The 26892-nt window shown below is 37.6% G+C and overlaps 1 protein-coding gene and 1 pseudogene across 1 annotated transcript in view; both read left to right on the top strand.

The window, feature by feature from the left end:
• Positions 1 to 26892, top strand: part of LOC138701512 (calcitonin gene-related peptide type 1 receptor-like) — a 1012748-nt gene that overhangs the window by 801360 nt on the left and 184496 nt on the right. The gene's annotated exons all lie outside the window — the stretch shown is intronic.
• On the top strand, positions 5210 to 6324 carry LOC138702218 (uncharacterized; annotated as a pseudogene).

Here is a 26892-nt window from a genome sequence, read left to right on the forward strand (position 1 = left end):
CTGCAGTTCGCAGATATCGGCTATCCGACAGAAGCAGCAACAATATTGCGTGTCCGGACGGACATCAGATCAGAGAGGCAGTGTGAGAACAAACGAATGCGATGGCAAGTAACTTGGCTTTATAGTTACTTCCTACGACACAGTGACAGTAAACGCTTATTAGGACGGTATTACCTACGTGCCAAATTTCCAAAATTTACACAGACGCACGTATAGGATTTATACACGTGATTTGAACACATGAAACCCCAAACGTGTGAATTTATTATACATACATGTGGTACTGAAATAGACAGCAACACAACTGGGATTCACAGCTGTTAAGAGTGTTGCACAAAATCAAAATATACGTTGCACTGAAATAAGATACAATCCTCACTATTCTTCGTAATCATGTGTTATTATTATTTGCTTCCTTGCTTGCATGGTGCCACACCCGAATTCTCGCGTCGTAGTTTCAACTGTGGAGATGTCCATGGTTATTTGTCGCGCAAAGCGATTCGAATGGGAGTCATGGAGATGATTTCCATTACTGTAATTGTGGTAAAGATGACAGTGATTTGGGGAGAAGCGGTGAAATTATATCAAAAATATTCTACGCTGTATCAGGGATGCATCGGCACGTAGAATACATCTCTCAGTTCCGAGAATGAAACAACAGTTGTATTGATTTGAATGTATCTTTTTTCAGTTTACAAATGGAGGGAATGAGTCTATGATAACAAAAGTAATTAAGTACACGTAATATATTCTCTTATTTTGAAGTAACATTCCAAAATTTGGAAACAACATTTTCATTATGGTTCATTCAAAGTATATCGTGAGTGTATATTATCACTTTAATATTACATAACTCACGATTACGAGTCAAACGAGTGACTAAAAGAGATCTGTAGCTGCTCTCGATGTCGAGATATTACTGAGAGAGGCCGTGAGGCACTGTTAATTTTATACGCAACTTCGGCGCCCTCATTCGTAGATAGGAGAAGTGAAGTCGTTCGACGTGGTCACGAAAGTTACATTGGTTCATGGCCTAACTACTAATAACATAGCACCGTGTTGTGCCTCATAGTCTTGTTACAGTAAGCATTTGAAATTGTCATCTTTGGTTTCAACAATGATCTCGGAACGGGTAACCATTCTCGGTGCGGGGAAAGACATATTCTACGTCAGTGGAACAGAACTACTCTGAAGAAACCTACTCCAACGCCGATCTTGTTTATCAAGACAAAACCGAGAGTTAGACTAGCTTCGCGTCCGTATAAAATTTACTGCCGAAAATAATTCAAATATAATATGCGTAACAGTACTACTACTGCTACTGCTGCTACCACTACTACTACTACCACCACCACCACCACTACTACTACTACTACTACTACCACTACTACTACTACTGCTACTACTACTACTACTTTTACTGCTACTGCTGCTACTACCACTACTACGACTACTACTACTACCATTACTACTACTACCACTACTATTACTACTTTTACTGCTACTACTACTACCACTACTACTGCGACAACTACTACTACCACTACTACTGCGACAACTACTACTACCACTACTACTATTGCTACTACTACTATTACTGCTACTACTACTACTACTGCTACTACTACTACTACTACTACTTTTACTGCTACTGCTGCTACTACTGCCACTACTACCACTACTACGACTACTACTACCATTACTACTACTACCACTACTATTACTACTTTTACTGCTACTACTACTACCACTACTACTGCGACAACTACTACTACCACTACTACTGCGACAACTACTACTACCACTACTACTGCGACAACTACTACTACCACTACTACTGCGACAACTACTACTACCACTACTACTATTGCTACTACTACTATTACTACTACTACTACTACTACTACTACTACTACTACTACTACTACTACTACTACTACTACTGTTCGGTAATAGTGAAGAAAGGCGAGCTGACGTACAGAAAGCAGGGGTTATAATTTTATTATTTAAGTTTTTAAAGACATCTGGGTGCATAAAATGGTTGTCGTTACAGTCTACATTTTGGTCTATGTCTATCTTTTATTTTTTTTTTTCAAATAATATTGAAACATGCCTGCTTAGCAATCAGCCAAGGCTCTGTTTCGTGCATGATTCAAAGTTTCTTGAGTGTTTTAAAGTTATATTTATTTTATTTAAATAAAATCATTATGAAAGGTAGGAGTATGTATAATATTTAACAGTAATTCAGTAATAATTTAACAGTAGACGAGCTGAACGCTGGTATACAAAACGACATGGCCTGAAAAGTAGGTCTTACTACATTGTTTAAAAAATCATATTGTTAATTATTTATTACAGCAGACTATATTTCGTACGAGAAATGAAGTGAATTGAAGTCTTCTACCTAGCAATCCCTACACTTGTTTCCAGTCTTCGTAATGACTAAATCGGAAGAAACGTGTTGTGGACGTCAGTCGAGCTCTATTGACGCATAGTGGTGCTTGATCCATATTGCTATGAACACCATAATGGGGTCACTAGTATATTTAAAATAAATATACTACAGACGATTTCAAATATCTTGGTGCAACAGTGATAATTATGAGAAAATTAAACGCAGAATAAATTTGGGAAATGCGTGTTATTATTCGGTTGAGAAGCTTTTGTCATTTAGTCTGCTGTTCAAAAATCTGAAATTTAGAATAATTTATAAAACAGTTATATTACCGGTTGTTCTTTATGGTTGTGAAACTTGGACTCTCACTTTGAGAGAGGAATAGAGATTAAGGGTATTTGGGAATAAGGTGCTTAGGAAAATATTTGGGGCTGAGAGGAATGAAGTTACAGGAGAATGGAAAAAGTTACGCAACGCAGAACTGCACGCATTGTATTTTTCACCTGACATAATTACGAACATTAAATCGCGACGTTAGAGATGGGCAGGGGATGTAGCACGTATGGGCGAATCCAGAAATGCATATAGAGTGTTAGTTGGGAGGCCGGAGTGAAAAAAGACCTTTGGAGAGGCCGAGACGTAGGTGGGAGAATAATATTAAAATTAATTTGAGGGAGGTGGGATATGATGATAGAGACTGGATTAATTTTTCACAGGATAGGGACCGATAATGGGCTTATGTGAGGGCGGCAATGAACCTGCGAGTTCCTTAAAAGCTATTTGTAAGTAAGTAAGTAAGTACAGAAGATTTTAGCATACTTTGGCATAATAGCCATAACAATTTATTGACAGACGAGTTGAGCGTCATGGAACTCATGCAGTCTGGCAAGGTAAATTTGCTAAACTGTCTCCGAGATCACGTGCTAATTTATGGCTAGCAGATTGCAAGGGTAATGCTACTGTAGTAAACTGTTCCGTCCTTCAATGTGTCAGCGTTGTACTCGCTTCTCCTATAATTTTCCCATCTCCATGAAACTACAGTAAAATCTGCTCATAACGAAATCTCAGGGACCACAATTTCTATTTCCACTGTAAACAGGTTTCCGCTGAATATAGGTAGGTCCTAATTATTACATAATTTAAATTAAAAGTTGTTGCACAAGTACGCATTCTTAATATTTGTAAAATGGTGCTGAAACTCCTGAAGCAGGAATTGATTGCATATGTCTAAATTCATAACACACTAATATTGTACTATGCAAATTCAACACACGCTAAGCACTGAAAGAATAAAGTAAATTTTGAAGAATTTACAAGTATACTTAAATGTATTATCTGTTTGCAAACAATTGGAAAAAAAAAATCTGTAAATTTAGAAAACTAGTAGGACTAGCAAACAGCTAACGTATTTAAAACCACGACGAAAATGTCCTATTACTACCTAACACTGAAACAAAATTTTATTCCTCTTATTTTCCTAAACATAGTTATCTCTGTCATTTCGCAAAAGGTATTCCAGGTCTTTTCAATCTACTTAATGGGTATTGTTTTGCAGATACCTGGCCATATGTAACAGTTACATGTATTGAAGTGTTAGAAAGGGAAGGTCAGTTGATGAACCATAACAACCTTGCCGCGTCTATAAAAATTTTCGCATGTACAAGTCACTGAGGCCTCCAGCTGCGAATATATTGAATAAGCAATCGCGGACAGCTGATAACGGGTGGTCCTCCAACTTGGGAGTTGGGCGAAGGGCTAACAACCCATCACCGTAAAAAATAGCTTGTTACGAAAACTCAAAATAAGCCTCGAAAAATGGGCTTATGTGAGGAGGCAATGAACCTCCAGGTCCCTAAAAGCCATAAGTAAGTAAGTAGTCACTGATCTTTGGTCTAAGGTTTCTACTCTTTGAATTTAATATTGTTGTACTCCTTTTAGAACCGTCCTTTGTTCTGTTCAGTTCCGCCTCGTAAATCGTTCACTGAAGAAAATATATCGAAATGAAATGTATAGCGTAGGTTTTCCGTATCAATTACTGTGACTTGTAATTACTTAAGCCGATAAAAGTTGGATTTAATAGAAGTGCTTATAAGTTAGGTTTACTTTTGTTTATAGTAGGCGTTATTATAGCATAGTTATAGCATAGTTTTTATTTACAGTCCTAGGTTTATTGCATTTATTTATAGTCAGATTTAAATTTATGTTTATTTTATTTTTATTACTGTAATTATTGTAATTTTATTAGGCCTACTGTAATTATTGTTATCTTATTATTGTATATTATATATCGCTGCCCACAGGGTGTATATCCGATTGTAGTGTTAATACATACATAATACATGCATGCATACATACATACATACATACATACATACATACATACATACATACATACATACATACATGGACGATACCAAGATGGCGCCAGTAGGTGTACACTATGTCTGGTGAAGTGTCTCCATTTAAGTTCTTTTATAGTGTCGTAGTTCAATAGTGGCGATAAACTTATTGATGTTTTATTATACAGTGAGCGTGGTCCGTGTGAAAGTGTTAGTGAGTTAAAATCTACAGCCGCCGGGTTAAAAAAAACCGTGTTTTTAGTTATGTAGTAAAATTATTGTCCACTGTTCACTGAGATCCAGACATATTGCCTGTTCGTAAGTGATACCAGAAGGCTCTGGGCTCGGAAGAAACCGTATTCTGCGTGAGGGACTACAGCAGATCAACACGAAGAGTGAAGAGAGAGACCCTCATAGTGCTGCACAAGTAAAGCAATGAAGTTACATTGTTGACACACACATACACATAGACACAATGGCTGATGAGGTAGATGAAACTGTGGAGAGTGCTTTTGAAACTTCAACTAGCATCACAGAAAACAACGGAAATTTGCGGAAAGACCTGAAGGAGATGATTTTAAAGTCTGTGAGTAACCTCAGAAAATCATTTAGCGCCCTTAAAAATAACGTGGCATCTAATATTGAACAAAATAATACATTAAGTGTGAGAGTTAAAGAAATGGAGGGAAAAATACAAGAACTAGAAAAGCTACGCACAGGGAATGTGGGACAAGTGGTGCCTTCTACTGCTGCACTCCATAGTCATAGTCTCATCGATCCCGGAACCAACATGAACATCGCTGCTGCGTCTGGTACCCCGTCAAGGAAGCTCTACTCTCAAATCGTCAACACAGCCGAACCAAAAGTAGAAAAGTGCTACAAACTGATGGTGACATCAAAAATTAAGGAATCTCCTGAGTCTATCAAGACAACGTTGAAAACAAAAATAAACCCAACTACAATAAACGTCGGTATAAAGACTTTGAAGTCCCTTAAGGATGGAAGGGTTCTTATTCAAACCGGAAGCAAGACTGAAATAGAAACGCTTAGCAACGCAATTAACGACAACTGCAAAGAAACCTTGGAAGCAAAGGTAGTTAAGCTCAGGAACCCCAATCTCATCATATACAATATACCTGATGACATTAGCAAAGACAATATAGAAGAGACAATCATTGCTCAAAACGTGGAGCTGGCATTAAAGGAAGGAGACATCAGATCAAAATTCGTATTTCGCAATAAAAAGAAAAATCGAAATATAGTGATTGAAGTAGGAGCTGAAGTCAGGAAGAAACTCCTACAGAATAAAATCAAACTAGGATGGATGATATGCAACACAGAAGATTACCTCGTCCCCATAAGGTGCTTTAAGTGCAGCCGTTTTAATCACAGACAGACAAATTGTGAAGCGGAAGAAACCTGCCCACTGTGTGCAGGAAAGCACAAGATGAGAGAATGTGCGCTAACTGCGTAAGCTTCAACCGATACACTAAAGGAGAGAAAATCTGTGACAACCATTCCTCACTAGATAAGAACTGTCCAAGCCTGCTTGCGGTACTGAGGAAATACAAAGAAAACACAGATTACTAATGGCTTAACAAACCTACATCATAACTAATTTACCAACTTCAAGTAAAATAGCGGAATCAAAAACAAATGTAAGAGAAGAATCTGATCACCAATGAGGACTCGGATACCAGACCAATGAAAATATACCACTCAAGTGTCTCCAAATCAATCTAAAACACAAGAGAGTCGCTACTACTAATCTTATGCACATAATAGACACACACAACGTCGATATCATCTTGATTCTGGAGCCTTACATATTACACAACAAAATGGCAGGAATCACCAGGAAATACAAAATTTTCTTGCATGGAGAAAACAAAAGCAGAGCGGCCATTCTCCTGGCTAATGATAAGATAGATGGCGTATTATTAAGGCAGTTATCAGACGAAGATGTGATTACCATGGAAATATTATATAACAACTTAAGGTTCTTTGTGGTCTCCATGTATATGGACATTACAGCTGATATCAATAACGACTTCGCAAAATTGGATAAAATATTGAACTATGCTAAAGATGATGGAGTGCTATTATCCATAGACAGTAACTCTGGGTCAGTAACGTGGCATGATGTCATTACTAACACGAGGGCAGAAACCTCGATGAATATCTGTGCTCAAAACAATTGTATATACTGAATGAAGCGAGCGAATACACCACATTTGAGAGTAACACAGGCAAGAGCAACATAACGTCACAATTGCAAATGGTAAGGTAGTATCCTTGGTGAAGGACTGGCAATGTGGAGAAGAGGAAAGTTGCTCAGATCATCGATTTATTTCCTTTAAAATATGTAAACACACAGACTATAAAGTAGAAAAGTTTACAGGCGTCAAATACATAATTCAGGATGGAAAACTAGAAGAATTCAACAACAACTTAAGAGAACTCTCAGAAGGAATACCTGACAAAACAACAATTGACACTACTACCGATCTAGATGTGAAACTCTCTCAAATCGTTCAGGAGGAAGCAGACACAAAAACTATTGTAAGAGACTTCGAAGAAGCTATTACTGCAGCATGCAAAAAATCTTTCAGGACATCAAACTCAATACGAAAGCAAACTTCTAGGAAATCCGTACCATGGTGGACAGTAGAACTATCAATTCTACGGAAGAGAACAAACGCAACAAGAAGACGATACCAGGAAACCAAACATAATCAAGCACTAAGAGAGCAACGCAGAAATATATATCTAGAAGTTAAAAGGGAATACGAAAGTAGAATAACCAGAGAGAAAATACGCTCATGGAAACAATACTGTACTTTAACACCGTCTGGTAATCCGTGGAACGCAGCCTATCAAATAGCAGGAGGGAAAACAAAGAAACCATCATTGACAACCTTGATGAAAATTGACGGATCTTTTACGTCTAATCTACACGAAACTCTGCAGCATATGATAGACTACTTCGCGCCACACGATGAACAAGCAGATGATGGTTACCACCACAAACAAGTAAGAGCGGAAATTAAACAACCAATCGCTACACGAGATGATGCCGAATTCACGCAGCAAGAAATTAGACAAATTATCGAACATATGGACCCTAATAAAACTCCTGGAGAGGACCGAATAACAAGCAAGATTTTGTCCCAAGTAGTCAGACTACTACCAAAATACGTGACAGCTGTATATAACAAGTGTCTCAAAAGTGCTTACTTCCCTCCGCAATGGAAGAAAGCAAGACTTCTTCCCATCATAAAGCCAGGGAAAGAATTGTGTGCAGATGTAAGCAAATACAGACCAATAAGCCTGCTAAACACAAGTGGAAAACTGCTTGAAAAACTCATGATTGACATTATAATGTACCATATTAACACAAACAACTTATTGGATGCCAATCAGTATGGATTTACCCCACAACGTGGCACTGTAGATGCAGCAATGATATTGAAAGAATGTGTGGAGGATACAATGAAACAAAATCAGTACTTGGTCCTCGTTAGCCTCGACATCCAAGGTGCCTTCGACTCAGCTTGGTGGCCGAGCATCATGCTAGCTCTCAGAAAGTTTCAATGCTCCAGAAATTTATACAGACTTGCAGATCATTACTTCAGCCAAAGAACAGCCATACTAGCAGTAAAACACATAAAACTGGAAAAGACAGTGACCAAAGGTTGCTCTCAAGGGTCCTGTTGTGGGCCTGGATTTTGGAACATTCAATATGACACATTACTCGGACTAGACTACACCAATAAAACCAAAGTCATAGCTTTCGCCGACGACCTCATAGTACTCACAAGGGGCAGCACTGTACTGGAAGCTGAAAACTGCATGAATATTGAATTACAAAAGATATCGGCCTGGGCTAAAAACAACAAAGCCTGATTTAACGAGCAAACGTCTAAAGCAATGCTAATTACACGGAGGAAACGCAGAGAGAACAAAAACATACACATCTACTTCAACTGGAGAAAGCTGGAACAAGTCGACAAAATCAAATATCTGGGTATCGTCATAGACAAAAGATTCACCTTCAATGAGCACATTACATACATTTCACAAAAGTGCATAAGCTTGGTGAACGCTCTCTCCAGAACTGCCAAAATAAATTGGGGACTAAATGATAAAGCATTGAGAATAATATATAAAGGAGCAGTTCTGCCATTGCTGTTGTACGGAGCTCCAGTTTGGTGAAAAGCTTTGGAGAAGAAATACAACCTTCAGAAACCTAAGCGGGTGCAGAGGCTAATCAACATAAGAATAGCGAGATCCTTCCGCACTACTTCACATGAAGCACTGTGCGTTGTGACAGGGCATACACCTATTGCCTTTAAGATCCAAGAGGTTGTAGACTTGCACTATGAAAAAACAACAAATAGGTACGGGGATCTCAACATCGACCACTATACACCGTACAATAATTGGACACACCCAGCAGAACTTGTGGAAATCACGCAAACACGGGAAAACCAACAATATGCATACGAAATCTATACGGATGGAAGCAAGAGTGAACAATCGGTTGGGGCAGGGGTAGTAGTATTTTGCAACGATGAAATAAGACAGATACTACAATTCAAACTATCTCCCAGATGCCCAAATAACCAAGCTGAGCAACTTGCCATCCAGAAAGCCATAGACCACATTAAAGGATTCAATGACGTTGCAAAACTAATGATAGAAGAGTAGCTATATACACCGACAGCAAAACCACCCTCGACTCCCTAAGGAACGGACGCAATCACCACAGCCTCATCGACGACATCAGGAGAAGGACGGATGGCAAATGGACTTCTGCTGGGTGAAAGCTCACGTTGGGAATTATGGCAACGAGATGACAGATCGTCTAGCGAAGCAGGCAGCGAGCGACGGCGAGCTACAGATCTGCTACGCCAACATCCCAATAAGTGCAGTCAAACATCAGCTAGCAGCCATCTCCGAGGAAAGCTGGAAAGAGGAATGGGAATCCACTAACAAAGGCCTCCTTACTAAATCGTTCTTCCCTAGTATTCAAGAGAGACTCAAATTAAAAATACGTATGTCACCAAACCTGACTACACTGCTGACCGGGCACGGAAGAATCAATAGTTTTCTCCACTGATTCAGAATTAAAGATAGTCCAATGTGCGTGTGTGAAGGTGGGGAACAATCAGTCGACCACATAATATATGTATGTGAGAAACTAAAAACACAAAGAGAAACATTAAAAGCTTGTGTAATTATGAGTGGAGGGAAGTGGCCTGTTGAAAAGAGCGAATTGGGAGTAACCTATGTAAAACATTTAAAAAAATTTGCCAATAGTATAGACTTAGACTCTCTACAATAAGGATTTAACTTTAGAATAATTTGAATAATTTAAATTAATCAAAGGTACTAAGTAAGTAACTTTAGGATACGAACTAAATAAGTAGCCATATTAGCACAAACAATAGCAGGGTAAGGATAATCATTTTGTGACAAAGGTCAACTTACGCATGCAGTATTACTTATAGTAGTAATTTAACATGCAGTTCAAAAAAAATATATACCTACATACATACATACATACATACATACTCAAAATAATAAACTGTCTGTGATTTCCTTAGGTTTCAGAAAGTAATCTCAAATTTTGGTTCATTCTTGAGAATGAGAATCAATGAAGTAAAGTTATTGTACTTTTCTAATTACGAGGATAGAACCAGTCGTACAATCTCGTTTCAAAGCAGGAAACTGGTCAACAATATTGAAGTCCTCCAAACTTATCTTCTCCTCACTTCTTTAGAAGATTTTCTGTTTTGGGCTGTAAAGCCAGCTTTTCTTAACTTTCAAGATGATCCTGCTTTTAAAAGACTACAGTCTCCTTTTCCAAGATGATATTGCACTTCTTTGTTCGTTCTTGTGTGTTGTTACCACGGCCTGTAAATCTTACGTCCTTTTGAACTCTTTGCTTTCTTCATTTGTATTAAAGTCTATATTTCTCTGTCAATTAAATCTTTTATAAAGTATGAAATGTGAATATTTCATGTGTGCTCCTTCCTGCTATTGCCGGCCTGTTTAAAGATCTGATTTCAGTATCCACAATTTAAGGTAATTTTTATACATCACTTACTTTTTAACTGTACGAAATATGAAGAGGTGGTTTCATAGTATTAGAAATTTTCACGTAAATTCATCTTGCATCCTCGCATAAAGAAGATGATTTTACACAGTCAGCCTATTTCTATCTGTCCATCCATCCATCCATCCATCCATTCATACATTCATTCATTCATTCATTCATTCATTCATTCATTCATTCATTCATTCATCTATCCATCCATCCATCACTCCACCCTCCATCCAATCATCTATTAATTAATTAATTTGTCTGTCATTCCGCTCAACCGTCAATTTATTCATTCATTCATTCATTCATTCATTCATTCATTCATTCATTCTTTCATCCACCCAGCCATCAGTCCACCCATCCATCCAATCGTCTATTAATTTATTTATTTATTTATTTATCTATACATTCATTCATTCTTCCATCCGTCCATCCATCCAGTCATCAGTCCACCCATCCAACCAATCGTCTATTAATTAATTAATTAATTAATTAATTAATCTATCTATCCATTCATTCATTCGTCCGTCCGTCCATTCATTTAGCTATCAGTTCACTCATCCATCCATCAATCCATCCATCCACCCATTCATCCACTTAGCCATTCATTCATTCATTCATTCATTCATTCAGTCAATTTCCTATCCATCTATTCTTCAACCAATCTATTCTTCCATCAATCAGTCCAACCATTCTTTCATCCTTCATCTATACATCTATCCATTCATCCATCCATTCATTCATCCGTCGGTTCCTCCTTCCATGCATCCGTCCATACATCCATCTAGTCATTATTCAGCCACCTATTCATTCATCCGTCCTTCCTTCTGTCCGTCCATCCATCCATCCATTCATTCATCCGTCGGTTCCTTCTTCCATCCATACATCCATCTAGTCATTATTCAGCCACCTATTCATTCATCCGTCCTTCCTTCTGTCCATCCATCCATCCATCCATCCATCCAATCATTCATTCATTCATTCATTCATTCATTCATTCATCCATCCGTCCGTCCGTCCGTCCATCCATTTACATGAAGTTGAACTTGCGGAACACATAGTGGAATAACGTTAACACAAAAAATCACGCAGTAATAAATATTGCGTCATGGCACAGAAAATAAATATGAAAATGGGCTACGCAATTACCGAAGAGCTAGCCGCTTGAGCGTCGGCTTTCCATGCTGATGACTCGGATTGATTCCCGGCGGGTGTAATTGAAATTTTTGCTGGACAAACACGATTCTTGGTGGTAGATTTTCGTGGGGTACTCCAGTTTCCTCTATCAGCATTTCACGAAAGCTTCTTTAATCAATATCATCATGCGAAGCTATGTAGTTCGCCTCCCATGGCGCAATAAGGACAACGACTTGGCGGCAGAGAGAGCTATAGCTTCGGCGAGTCGCTCATAGATGGGGACGCTTGAGTGGATGACGCAAAGTCAAATATCCGCTATTGGATTAAAAAAACGAATAAGCAGTCACCTCCCACCCCAAAGTCTGTGGCTCAATACTACGCGGCCCAGTTAGATCCTTGGTTTGATAGCGGTGGAATTTGTGGTAGACAATGCAAAATTTTTCGCGGAGTTCTTCCCTTTCTCTCTATCATCCCACCAATACTCTCCACATCGTCCTCATTTCATCTGTCATCTGCAGTTAGTTAGAAGTAGACTGGGGTGAATCTATGAAATAGTATGGGTTTTACGATGCTGATATAAAAAGTGTTTGGGGCTCCGGTCCTGGGTCTAATTTGATACTTTCCCAGAGATGGTAGCCGGCTTTCTCAGGGTTGAGGCAGGATGGCCCACTTGTCAGCGTCGGATTTATGTCAGATTTGGAACTGTCATCACTAGACTTCGTGGAATTGCCACGAGAATCGCAAGGTTTACTGCGCACGCGGTATAGACTGTATGAGAAGGGGACGTGCAAAGGATAGAGTATGCCTCTAATGTAAACACTGAGCAGTATACTGCGGTTACAATAAAACCTGTATCCTGCATTCAAGAAATAAAATGAATGATCATTGAAGTAGGAAATGTCTAAACATGTAAATACACAATTATTTTATAGTGAGATATATTGACTCTTAAAATTCAATGTAAGATACTCACATTATCCTTGAATATGTGCATTGCAGTGAAGAGTTACGTACATTTTGAGCGACTGCAAAGTAACCTCCTCCGTTGGTCACTTAAACAGTTTTATTTTGGGAAAATGTACGTTCAACATCACACGATGTAATACGTACATATTTGAAGAACGGAAAGTCACTACTTTTAGAACACCAACTTCAGATGTCTTGCCGTGATGTGATGGTACATCATTTATAATACGAAGGCACAATTTTTAGCAATAACGTTTCTCAACTTACATTTCACTTTTTCTGAAATTAATGAATTGTTATTTTGGATAACGGTTTGTGATACTTTATCCACTATATTAAAGGCTTCTGAGAGTTGTAGTTTAGACGATTCTAACAGGATGATGCTTTTGGAAACGGTTTTAAAATTAGAATCAATGAACAGAATATCTTCTAATAGCTGTTCAGAAGGCAATAATTTTACAGCTGCAACAGCGGAACTGTCTGTGCTATCCAATTCATCAATTACCTCAATTATTTTGTCGTAATGTTCTGCATAATAATTAACAGCATCCAACTACGTTCCCCAACGGGTCAAGACTGGCTGCGGGGGTAAGAGTATTCCAGGGGCAATTGTTTGGAACAGCAACAGTCTCATTGTAGCATGTTTGATTGAATTCTTGTCTGCACTGAATAAATGGTAAGCTTTGACTATTCCAACCACAGCAATACAAAAACAAGTGCTTACATAGGTATACATTAGCTGTAGCTGCTCTATCTGTTTGGACCGGTCACAACTCTTAATATGAACTGCTTATACTACGAGACCGGGCGGTCGCTCACCTCCTCTATACTACCGTACATCGGCAACCTGATAGCATGCTGTGTGGCAATTCAACGAAGTCTAGTCATCACGTATATACGACTCATAATGGACCACTGCGAGCGGAAGTGGTTGGATCCGTCCCGGATCCAGTCGTCGAAAATCTAGTCCAACAAGCAAACATTCTCATGGGGGCAGGAAAATAAGTTATTTTTTTTCCACCATATTAATAATGTCAAAACAAATGCTTATACAAATGTTGACCACTCGAGCGCAATTACGAGGGTTCGAAAGAAATAAGTTTCTCTGGGTCTGTTTACAGAAAGAAAACACAATTTCTCGGAAAGATTTATTGGAATAGACACAGCTACTTTTTTAGCTATTTTTCAACATACAGCTCACCGTAATTGATACATTTGTCATATCATGGGATCAACGTTTGTATCCCTGTGTCGTAGAAGTCTGCCGCCTGGGATCGGAACTAGTGTGTGACAGCCGTCTGCGCCTCTCTGTCGATCCCATGGTATGACGAATGTCGCAGTTCCAGTGGGGAATATGTTGCAAAACAGCTCAACTGTTGTATCTGTTCTAATAAATTTTTCCAATGTAATTATGTTTTTTTTCTGTAAACGGTCCCAGGGAAACTAATTTTTAACGCCCCATAATTTTACTGGAGTGGTCAAAATTTATACAAGCACTTGTTTTGACATTAATACGGTGTAAAAAAATAACTTTTTATATGTCCCCATGAGAATGTTTCCTTGTAAGCCAAGCTCACCGACAAAAATATGTGATGCGTGGTATGGCTATTCAGTAACTCGCGACTTGTAAGTCGTAAGGTCGGCGACCGAGAACATTTAGCCTACGAGGACAATGTCCGAATTTGTATGTACTAAAAGTTAATAATGGCACCGAGTATGTCTGAGTGAGTGTGATGAAGGTTAGAACCGTTTTGAGGCCTTGTTCACAACACTCTGAAACTAGCAAAGAAGAGCTGAGTCACAAAAGTTGGAGAATGCATCTAATCCCTATTTCAGTTTGGTTGATAGGCCTTGCCCTCTACTCACACTCTTTACCATCCGTGAAGGGGAAGATACTATTGTCCATCTCACTAACGTTCGACTAACTGACTTTGCACATAATGAAAATTCTTACTATTGAAAATGTTTACCGATAAACCTATTATTTCGAGAGTCTATACTAAGCGTTTAAATTTCATTTTATTGTTGTTTATATCAACTGGCACGTTAAAAAGGTACTGAGAGCAGAAGATAAATGTTTTTTTCACCGCTAGTTGCTACTCTACAGCATTCACAATGGGACAATCTACACTGTCACTCCCCCCTGACTTCATAATACAAACTAACGTTCCTTAATTTAGTTATTAGTTGAAAATATTGTAAGAACGGCATTAAAATATACTCAAACATGTAATTGTTAAACATCTGTGTTACTGTATTTTATATCCACTTATGTACTTTATTTAATATTTTATTTTCTTGTGTGTACAACTTGGGGGGGGGGGAGGTGCAGGTGTAAGAGGTAACAGCTATCGTTCTGTTACTGACGGACTCAGAGCATGTAGAAGGGGAAGAAACGCCTTCGCTTCCTCTCAACTTGTATGAAATGTCGTTTAGTGAAGCGCCCTTTTTAATTTTCAACTAACGGTTGGGACCGTTCTATTGAACTTTGAAAATCACCCACGAGTATACGTCACGGAAACTGTAACCAGTAGACCGGTAGTAAATGACGCGAACTTCGCCAATTACACAACGAAACCAAGCTTATTGCCAGTGGCTACTACTTTAAAGCATAGCGGAATTATTCAAACCAAAGTGGGGGTATGTATTGCTTTTTCGTTTATGACTATAGATGAAATATCAACTTTTAGTGCAGTACATAAAATTTATGGCTCTAAAAATTACTATAAATAGAAGACGTGATGTAAGGAGACTTTACAAAGTTTGTTTCTCAAATACTTAATTTTGATTTTCCTTATTTTCTCTCGTGACGATCTGTAAATTGAAACACAATAGAATTATTTGGTAGCCCATTATGTCCTTCTTGCATAGCGAAGGCATTTCAAGCTTGAACAGCGCTGAGCCTAGCGGCTATATTGACAGAGAGGCAGAAAGCGGTTTTAATTGTGCATGGGCAGCAGTGATAGGCCTACAACAAATTCAACCACCGGCCTCCGTGTGGGTCTGAGAGACAAAAGTTGCACGCTGCTAGGAGAGATTGATTCTGGTACTGAAGTTAATAAAGTCTTCTTAAGAGCGCACAACTGTTTCGGAGATATGTCAAGTTATACGTTGCATTGTTCGCCATGTTCTTCATCGTTCCTACAAAAGATTAAATTATACCTACTAATGTTTTATGCGGGAAATCGACAAAGTCCACAATGTAGTAATTATGCCAATGTTACTACCCGCAGCATAGAGGTAGGAAACTGCATAAAGCGTGGTGGCAGGAATTGTAAGCCAATACGCAGGCTAGACGAATATGAAGAAGATAATGTTAATTATCGTCAGAAACATTACATATGCTTAATATTTTTTTAGAGGAGGGACATTATAGAATTGCGGTTAAGAACCTGCATTGCAAGCTGTAAGATCGCACGTTAGTTTCCCGATGAGGTCATGGAATTTCTCTATTGATTAAATCTTCAGGCTGCACTATGAGAACTCGAAGGGATTTTCTCGGGAGTAAAGGCGGCCGGCACGTAGAACTGACTTCCCTACTGTTATCACTCGACCGAGGCGAGTGGAGCCGCGGGCGTAATGTGAACTATCGCGATGACGTATTTCGAACGCAGGAGCAGTAGCGCCACGGCTCCGAGCTGCAGGACTCCACTGGCCTCGGACAAGTAATACTCGTTCCGTGAGAACCTTAACCACTCATCACTCTAAGGCCGGTTTACGGTCTTTAATGGAATAGGTTTGCTCTTATTTACAAATTATACAGCACATACAGTATTATTTTTTTAATTTGCAACTTTCTCTAAATATTTATTTTGTGGTCTTTCTTTTTATATTTCCAAACTCTGAACTTATATTATAGATGTTCGTTTTATACAAAGCGTTCGACAGGAAGCAGTTCCACGCAGGTAAATGTCGTCTGTCTTGTACTGTTACAGAAGGAAAGCGACTGCAGAGAAAATAGTGTATACATTTCCTCTCGATCGAGTGTGAGAAAGTTTTGTGTGGTGTAATATGGCCAAGTATGCAGCCTAAAGGGACCTCAAAGTTGGAACATTAGTAAGGCCTATACATCTGACTTCCATTGTGTGAAGTTCATTTTTTGTTCATTGCATCGCAATACACATTTATTTGTCGTAGGTATACAACGAAGAAATCGTACAAAATGTTTCGTGTTATATTTCTATGGACACGTCCTGGCGTCATCTGGTTCAACAATCCAGAATTCAGAGGGAAAATGAGACAAACCGGCTCATTTTAAGTAAAAGGAAGATGCGTCATGACAGGAAAGCTCTGAAAAAGCTGTTACATTCACTGGCGTCTTGTGCTGCAGCATACGATCGTTTTCTTGTTTGTCTTTGCGCCATTTCTCTACAAGTACAGAACGATTGTATATACGTCTTTATCGAATTTCGATTTCTTTCTCTACCCCAGTGATTGGAAAGATCAGTGTTCTGTGACGTCATCCCTCAGAGTATTCCTGCTCTCTTTTAAGAACATCGGCATCCAGAGCACTGAGTATCTGATTTCGTGCATTCTGATACGTAGGCCTACATACATTCTCGATGGCAAATTAATCTAAAACACTGATAGATATTTTAATCCTTCAAATTATTAGGTACATACTGACAGTAGAATTCCTATAGATACAAAATTAAACTACTGTAGCAATTACAATAAAAAGAAAGACTTAAGAGTTTGTGTTTCAACTTTAGGCCTTTTACACTTGTCGATCATCTCGCTCACATTTTTGTCATAAAACATTCATTGCATGACTTATGAATAATAATGCTTTAAATCCAACTTTTTTACATGCTGGAGTACCTTACAACAAATTAAACAATTTGGCATTGCCCCCATACTTCATAAATATAAATAAATGTTTCTACACTAATAACAATGCTTATATGTTAATGATCTTTCACTAGTACTTTCTTCACCAAAACGTTCAAACTCATTGCAATATACAAATTATCACGTATTCTATACAGGGTGTAAGGGGTATAAGTGCCGTCCTTTTCACAGTCGTCGGTCCCCGACCGTCCCGGTCTACAGAATCAAAAAATGTCCATACAACATGGGGTCAAAAACTTGATAGTTTTCCCAGAAAAAAATATTTCTTCTCTTATTTTATTCGCGTTATACTGCTTATATCGTTAGTAAAATTACGAAAACAATTACGTCAATAGGTATATCTAACAAAGAGTAAATATTAGTTTAAATACATATTTGTGTGTTCTACTACGTTTTCGGAAATTAAATAAAATTGCATGGTTAAATTTGTTAATATTCTGGCGTGAGAGATGTGGCAACGTGTTCAGCAGACAGTATTCGCACAGACGTACGTAGGGCTACATGTCAGCTGAGTTCAAGCTCCCTGTCCATAGGTCTACTGCTGAGCGGATGACAGTTCGGTACCAGGTATTCGATAAACAACTTACAGTGTCATTCAGAGTTTAGGAATATCACATGTTATTAATTTATGGAGAAAGTCGACGTAATTCAAGTGATGCAAGCAGATGTACCGTCAATGTTTTCCGCAATGAAGGTTACCTAATCGGCGAACTTTTATAGCAGTTTCTCAACGATTATTAGAAACTAGGAGTCTCTTACCCCGTTTCGAAAATCACACAAACAGAAATTTCTTTAAAAATGGTACTTGGAAGCGAGAGAGATTGAAATGTTTCATTTAAAAAAAGTTCGTGTGATTTTGTCCAGTAAACCATTATAGTTCATTTTTTAGACGTACAATAAAAAATGAACTAATGTTCCCAATATTGTTAATTAAAATGGAAATTTACCATAAAGTTCTATTAACAAGATTGAAAGTTTGTATTTGCTGTTCGTTTTATGTAAACAACGGTCCGCCCCTGCATTAGAACAGAGCATCTGTTTTGTACCAGTATGTCTGTATCCGCTTCAGCAGCATAGTGTACTTGTAAACTCTCCCCTCCCCATCCAGTAACGTTGCCAAACGCCTAATAATGTAAATTTTTAATAACTAGTTAAATATTACAATTATAAAAAAATTGTTAGAACTTTTTTCCTTCCTTATGACATGAACAATGATCAGTTAAAATAATGGCACTTATACCCCTTACACTCTGTATAAATTCAGAACTTCACTCATTCTTCCGAATTACATACTACACAAGAAGCGATTGCTGTGCTCCTCTTCAGGTGCTCATCTACTCTGACTTTCCGACGTCACAAATGCACAACCTGCTCTACCATTTCACCAGAAGCCCATCAAATAGCAATGCCCCAATTATTACAAAACCAAAACTCTTTTATTCAAGTTGGGAGAATGTCATTTGTACTGTATTTTCCCATCGGTCAACTTTGCATTATAATCACTAGGCTCCATATTCCAGCTAACTATAAACTGGAATGAGGTTGCCTGATTCGAAGTATATGTGACGTCACAGCGTAGGTACAGGTACGTTCTTATACAAAATAAAATTATATATACTCTGCTCTCTTCCTCTAGAAATTCAGAACCGGGACGCAAACATAGTCACTGCTCGTACTGGTCGTATTATTTTAATAACTACATCTTTCTGGCCGATTGAAGGTTCATTGCAATGGTAAAATGTCTTATGCTACGTTTACACGGCGACAGTTTAGAGAAGAGAGCTAGAGATTATAGCTGAGTATCACCGTGTAAACGTTGTGTGAGCAGGTATCTCGTTGACTCTAATATCTAAATAGAGAGTCTAAATAGAGCGGCCTTGAAAACTACTCTCGCCGTGTAAACACCCTGAACAGAGAACTCGCATATACTATCAGCTCTCATTATAGCTACTCTAAATTAGTCAGCTAAGATGAACTTTTTCATTAACTTTCGCGACTGTTGCGTACGAGATTATACAGCTTGCGCATAACTCTTGAAATATAGGTCTAAAGTAATAATCATGCTGCGTTTGCACGGCGACAGTTCAGAGCGAAGTTCTGAAGAATCATGAGAGCTCTCTAACGGAGTGTTTACACGGTGACAGAATATAGCTTCTCTAAACCCATTAGCGAGCTCTCATGAGATTTATATAATTCTAAACTCTAAGTTACTCTCCGGGCCGTTTACATGGTGCACACAGTTTAGAGTGAGAGAAAGTGTTGAGAGAGAGAATTTAGAGAAGAATAGGCTGGTCAGTGCGTTTTTATGACATCATCACCCATCTAACTTCTGAGCAGTGCGTCAGCAGTTGTGTAACCTGACCGCGCATAGCACTTGCGTTACTAATATTGTTGGGTGAGTCATTATTTATTTATTGTATAGAATACTATAATTGCACGAAGGACGGAGTTGATAGTCTTGATCAAAAATGTGCAAATTATAGCTCAAGTCGGCACACATGTAATTTACATTCTATGAATCAGAGATGCATGAAAATAGTACCAATGGTAAGAGAAACTCAAAAAGGTTAGTTTTGTTAAAATTGTTTCCCTACTTGATAACACGCCTCATAATAGTGCATATAAACAAATTTGTTCATTGTTGAGGCGAAATGGCTGCTATAGACAAGAGCTTAATTTTTATGTTAACCAGTGGGTTATTAATGTGCAAAAGCATTACCGAACAAAGTTTGGTGCAGATCCACCAATGGGCCTAAAATCCGTAAATGGTACACAGATTTAAAGGCACGATTCTTCGCAAGCGGTTGCGACTCCATCCATACCTAATACAGTTGCTGCAAGCCCTAATACCAGAGGACAAAGTGCTACGAAGAAACTTTTGCACAAGTATGTAGACTTTAATTGAAAACGATGATGAATTTATTTGGTTCCGTGGTGTTTTCTGACGACGTCACTTTTCAACTTTTTGGTAAGGTGAACAAACATAACCTCAGAATCTGAAGTTCGGAAAATCCGCGTACCTACGTGGAAATTGACTATAGGCTTGATGTGTGCCGTGTTACTAAGGAGGGGGGACACATTGAACATCTTTAAGTCAAGAAACTAAACGTTTGGAGTTTCTCTTTCCATTGGTACTGTTTTCATGCACCTCAGATTCATAGCACGTAAATTACATGTGTTCGATACCGAAAAGGTCTTTTGTAGGAACCCTGTATAAAGACAATTTTGAGGCTTCCTGATGAAAGAAAGGCAACGGATGCAGCTGAAGAAGTGGTTCTTGAGAAGAAGAAAAAGAAGAAGAAGAAGAAGAAGAAGATGTGCTTTGTGCCCCCCAAAATTAAAGAGGAAAAAAATATTCTTGCTACAAGGGCCAAAGTCCAATTTACCTCCAATGTTAAAAAAAAAGTGTGCAGAATTTGCGATGAAAATGACTGATTGCGTTTAAGCTCCTCAAAAGAGACCGAGCGTTCAAAGAAAAAAAAAAAAACAATAATTTTTCACATAACATTGTTCATCTTCTTTCATTATATTGTGTTTATAATGGTTCTACTAATACAGTGTAATAGTTGTGCCTATTTCGTTTTGTTAAATTACTGTATAATTATATTCTTGTTGACAGATACCGGTACAGACCTCACTGTAACAGTTATGTGATTTGTTTGTAATGTACTAGGTGAGCGTTATTATTATTAATATGATGCATTATCAATAGTATTAAAGGAATATAGAAAATATTCCACATCAAGTGAATGGTGATAATTGCACAGTAATAATAATAATAATAATAATAATAATAATAATAATAATAATAATAATAATACAATAGTTATAATAATAACATAATAGTGATAATAATCATAAAATATTATTATTATTATTATTATTATTATTATTATTATTATTATTATTATTATTATTATTATTACAGTTCGCACTTACTGGAGGTTATGGACCTTCCGCTGTACCTCCTCCAGCAAATAAATAAGCAAGAATAAAACCCACAAACAACTAAAACAATGGATCTTGCTAAAATTACGGCCAAATTACAATAAACTAACAAAACTAAAAGCCAAATTCAGACGCCTCAACAGTCTCAGCTAATTTAGACAATTCCTGATTTCTCAAGGTCCTTATTCTTGTAATTCTTGTTAAACACATTCCACAAACAACTTTCCAATTCATATGCTTCAATCAATCTTCGTGTCTTCGACACTCCATTGTTTTTGGCCGTCATTTATACTGCTTCTGTCGCGAGAGTTTATGAAAAAGTTCAACTGAGCTGAATAATTTAGAGTAGCTATAATGAGAGTTGAGAGCATATGCGAGTTCTTTGTCCAGGGTGTTTACACGGCGAGAGCAGTTTTCAAGGCCGCTCTATTTAGTCTCTCTAATATCTAATTAGAGTCAACGAGATATCTACTCTCAAAACCGTTTACACGGTGATATAGCTCGAACGGAACCTGGTGAAGCTTGACCTTGATGGAGAAACCAGTTCTATAATAATAATAATAATAATAATAATAATAATAATAATAATAATAATAATAATAATAATTTATTTTAGCTGGCGGAGTTAAGGCCGTAAGGCCTTCTCTTCCACTCAACCAGCAAAAAGTGTATGTACCAGCGATGCCCAACCTTAACCTCAAGAGGAGTCGGCGGATTTACCTCCACCATCTCTTTACGAAGCTACTACGCATTCATGTACTCATGACGTCACAAACTTCTCTTATTACAGTGGCGGCTTCAGTTAATTTCAATGTCATTATTTTGTGATGGAAAGAAAAGCAAATAAGCATCTTGAACACCTTTTCTGTTAGTGGCTTTGTTGGCACTGTTTACTTCCAACCAGTTCGTCAATGTTTGCCGCAAAGGATGAACAACAGAGTCTTAAAAGGTGGACCAAATGTTCGTGCCCTACTCTATTACGAGATTGGCTTTTTATTTGATTCATTCTCGAGAACATCTGCTCGCAGATATATGTAGAACCAAAGATTGTCATTAAATTCGCAGCAAACATTCGCAATCTGGGAAATGTTTCCCTGGGTAAAGATTTAAACAAATCCCAACCTTCTTTCTGAGAACATTTCGTGGCTGTAGAATTCTGCAAAGCAACTAGTTCCATTTGCAGATCATGCGGAGCATCTTTGCAAGCAAAATTGTTGTTAAAAAGACTAATTTTCGCCTCTATTGTTTTTAAGTCTCGAAATTTGGACTCGAAAGTGTCATATAGTTCCTTTATAATTGTTACATATTTTTCTAACAGAGTGACATTTATTGTAAAAATTGATTCCAAGGAATGAAAATGATATAAGTCGCCAGTTTCCAGTTGACTTTGCCATAGTGTTAATTTTGTCATAAATGTATTCACTGCGTCAGATAAACTAATTACGTTTTTATCTTTCCCCTGCAAACTCATATTTAGGATATCAAGATGATGAAATAGATCGGTCGAAAAAGCCAGGTCACACAGCCATTCTTCTTGAGATAGTTCTGGAACTTCATGGCCCTACAAATAATGAACATTATAAATTATAACAAACCAGTTATATTTTAGAGGTACGTTATAATGGATACTAAATATGAGTATTTTACATTTTTATGCTTACTTGTTTTTTCATGAAGTTATTTATCTCACATCGTAGCTGGAAGAAACGTCTTAACAGGGCACCTCGACTGAGCCACCTGACATGACAATAATATGGCACATTTTCATAATGAGATCCTAGCTCTTCTAGCAACTCTTTAAATTGTCTATTGCGAAGGGAGCTTGATTTAATAAAATTCACGCAGTTCACAACAGCGGACATAACATTATTTAAAGCAACTGATTTTGCACATAAAGCCTCCCTATGAATTATGCAGTGTATAGACAAAAAATCAGAGGGCATATCCATATTCCTTAGAAACTTCCTTAGTCTGCCAATAAAACCATTTTCATCCCCTTTCATCGACGGGTTCCCATCGGTCGCAACACTAACTAGTTTTGCCCAAGGAAGTTCTAATCTGCAACCAACATCTCGCACAGCATTGAAAATATCTTCACCACACGTGTGTGTTTTAAGAGAAACTACGTATAGAAGCTCTTCAATAATACTAAATTCACTAGTAACCCCCCTCAAAAACACAGCCAATTGAGCTTCATTAGTTCTGTCCGTGCTTTCATCCAACGCTAGAGAAAAACATGTTAATGATTTTATTTTGTCCTGTAACTTTCTCTCTATATCACATCCCAATTCTTCCACACGTCTTGTCACGGTATTTCGAGACAGACTTAGTAACTGAAAAGCGGGTATTAAATTAGGACAAACTTCTTCGGCTGCTATAATTAAACAATGTTTTATGAACTCCCCTTCGTTAAAATACTTCATATTCTTTGCAATGTGTTCAGCAATTCTATAAGAAACTCTAACAACATTGCCAGTACTAAAGCCGTCAGGAGTTGGTGCTTTCATATTGTTTAGTTTCTGTAATCTTGCTTCACCTGCAAGTGAAATTTATTAATTAGATAGTCAATTTAAAACTCAGCAAATATATTCAAACTTTAATAGCAAGTGATGTCAATGATTGCTTACCTGATAGAATATGTTTACCATAATCAGTATGATGGTATTTTTCGAAGTGCCGTTTAATATTATATCGTGAAACCCACGATAAATGAGTTTTGCAAATAAGACACTTGACCGTCGTTTCCTCTGCAACACAAAAATATTCTTCCTCCCACTCTTTCTGGAAAATGGTATGTTTGGTTGCCTTGGAACCTGCCATTACAGTCAGCCGCCCCTGAGTGAATAAAAGTAGGGGAAGTGGTTCATCCACGGTCATGCCTCCAAACGAAGGAGGTGGGGTAAAGCCACGCTGTGACGTCATTAGCTCATATGAGAAGGGGTTGGGCATCGCTGGTATATACATATGCATGAACTTACAAAGAATTCAACAATTTGATTTAGATGAGAGTTACATGTATATATGAGTTATTTACGAATTAAACAACAAAATACTATGAACTATTAATTAAACACTGAAATAAACTGTGTAGCAGAATTAAACTAAAATACATAGAATGTTAATATATTTCAAATGATATTAGATAATAGAAAGAGATTATTATGAGACAATTTTGAAAATACAGCACAATCAGGATGATGTCTAAAGAAAAAAGTAACAGTGTAGTCAGTGATAGTTTAAATCAGTATGATTGGAGTGAAATGCTAATAAGGTTATCTTTTAAGCTGTTCTTAAAGGTGTTTGTTGTCTTGCAGCCCCTAATACTTTGTGACAAGGAATTCCATTGACGCGAGGTGGATATTGTAAAAGATGAGGAATAACAAGATGTTCTATGAAGAGGTATATTTAGCGTGCCACAGATAAGTGATCTGGTATTTACGTCGTGGTTAGAGTATAGATAAGAGAAACGAGACGAAAGGTAATTTGGTGTTGAGGTGTGCAGAATTCGAAAGAGTAAAGACAAAGAGTGTAAAGTTCTGCGTTCTTTAAGTCGGAGCCAGAAGAGACTTGCGAAAGTCGGAGCCACGAGAGATTTGCGGTTAAGAGTGGAGGGGGTAACGCTTGTTCAGTCTCCCTTGCATCTCGTCACATAACATCGGTCGGTAGTCGATCCCACACCACAATACTGTTCTGTCCCTCCAAATTTCACCAGGTTCCGCACGAGCTATACTCAACTATAATTTCTAGCCCTCTCTTCTCTAAACTCTCGCCGTGTAAATGTAGAGACGCAATTCCGCCGCTCACAGCGCTGTTCGGTTCTAGATATTTGTAGCAGTACACTTATTGACATTGACATTTGGGGCATTTAAAGGACTCATCGTTGCGTATTAAATGCTTCGTACAATATTTTATGGTCAATAGACTAAGTTCAAAACTTCTACGTATCAATTATATTAAAATAAATGGTTGTCATTTTTGATATGAAAAGATATTACATATTAAAACTCAGGCACTACCTTCCTGTTGTTCAATTCATACATCATACCTTTTCGAACATAATGAAAGAAACTTAATACATTTTACATGAGCAATGTAGTCTACCATTTTCATGTTTATTTATTATTATTATTATTATTATTATTATTATTATTATTATTATTATTCGTAATTTATTCTGTTAAGAACAATAAAATAATGTGTTTAGGGTATAAACCTGTTGCTAGGAAGCGTAATGTGACCAACAGCCTTTTCTCTATACTAATGACAATCCTCATAGTTGTGTCTTTTTTGCAAGTTACAGGTCCGATGTGTAAGTTCCATGCGTGTTCCGGCGAGATATCCAGGGTTTTTCCCACGTAGATCTATTTCTCCTTTGCCTTCTTCAATTCATAAGAACTGCACACTACAGCGGCAGAAAAACGTTGTGTTTCTGCCATAGTTGTAAACCCATTGACCAGCCTGTTCTTTTCTATATGCTCGTAACACTTTCCATCACTCTAAACTGTCTGCACCATGTAAACGGTCCGGAGAGTAACATTAGAGTTTAGAGTTATATAAATCTCATGAGAGCTCGCTAATGGGTTTAGAGAAGCTATATTCTGTCACCGTGTAAACACTCCTTTAGAGAGCTCTCCTGATACTTTAGATCTTCTCTCGCTCTAAACTGTCGCCGTGTAAACCTAGCATTAGATAAGGTACTCAACCGTGTAATATTGCAGAGCATAGTTGAGAATATTTGAACTAATATTTTCACTTAATATAGACAACATTACATATAAATTTTACAAAATAAACGTAAAAGTAACAAAAAAAACTGTGCATTGAAAGACACCGCAATACCAAAAGACACACAAATGTGTTGAACGTAATTCAAAAGAACCAGTACCATCAAAATCTGAAAATTATGAAGATATTAACTAGACATTTAGCATGAATTTGTGTACCATCCCAATTAATAAATTAAATAATCTACGTTTTAGGGAATTTCTATAAAAATAGCTACATAGAAAATTGGTGGGTTTTCAGTGACTAGCGACATATATCCAGTATCCTAATAAAACACGAAAAAATATCAGTCAATAGGAATATCTTGTACTACATCATGCACCAGTAACGTCATGTGCTACTGAAAGAAATTCGTGCAATAT

This window comes from Periplaneta americana, chromosome 6, assembly GCF_040183065.1.
Source record: "Periplaneta americana isolate PAMFEO1 chromosome 6, P.americana_PAMFEO1_priV1, whole genome shotgun sequence".
Classification (NCBI taxonomy): Eukaryota; Metazoa; Arthropoda; class Insecta; order Blattodea; family Blattidae; genus Periplaneta; species Periplaneta americana.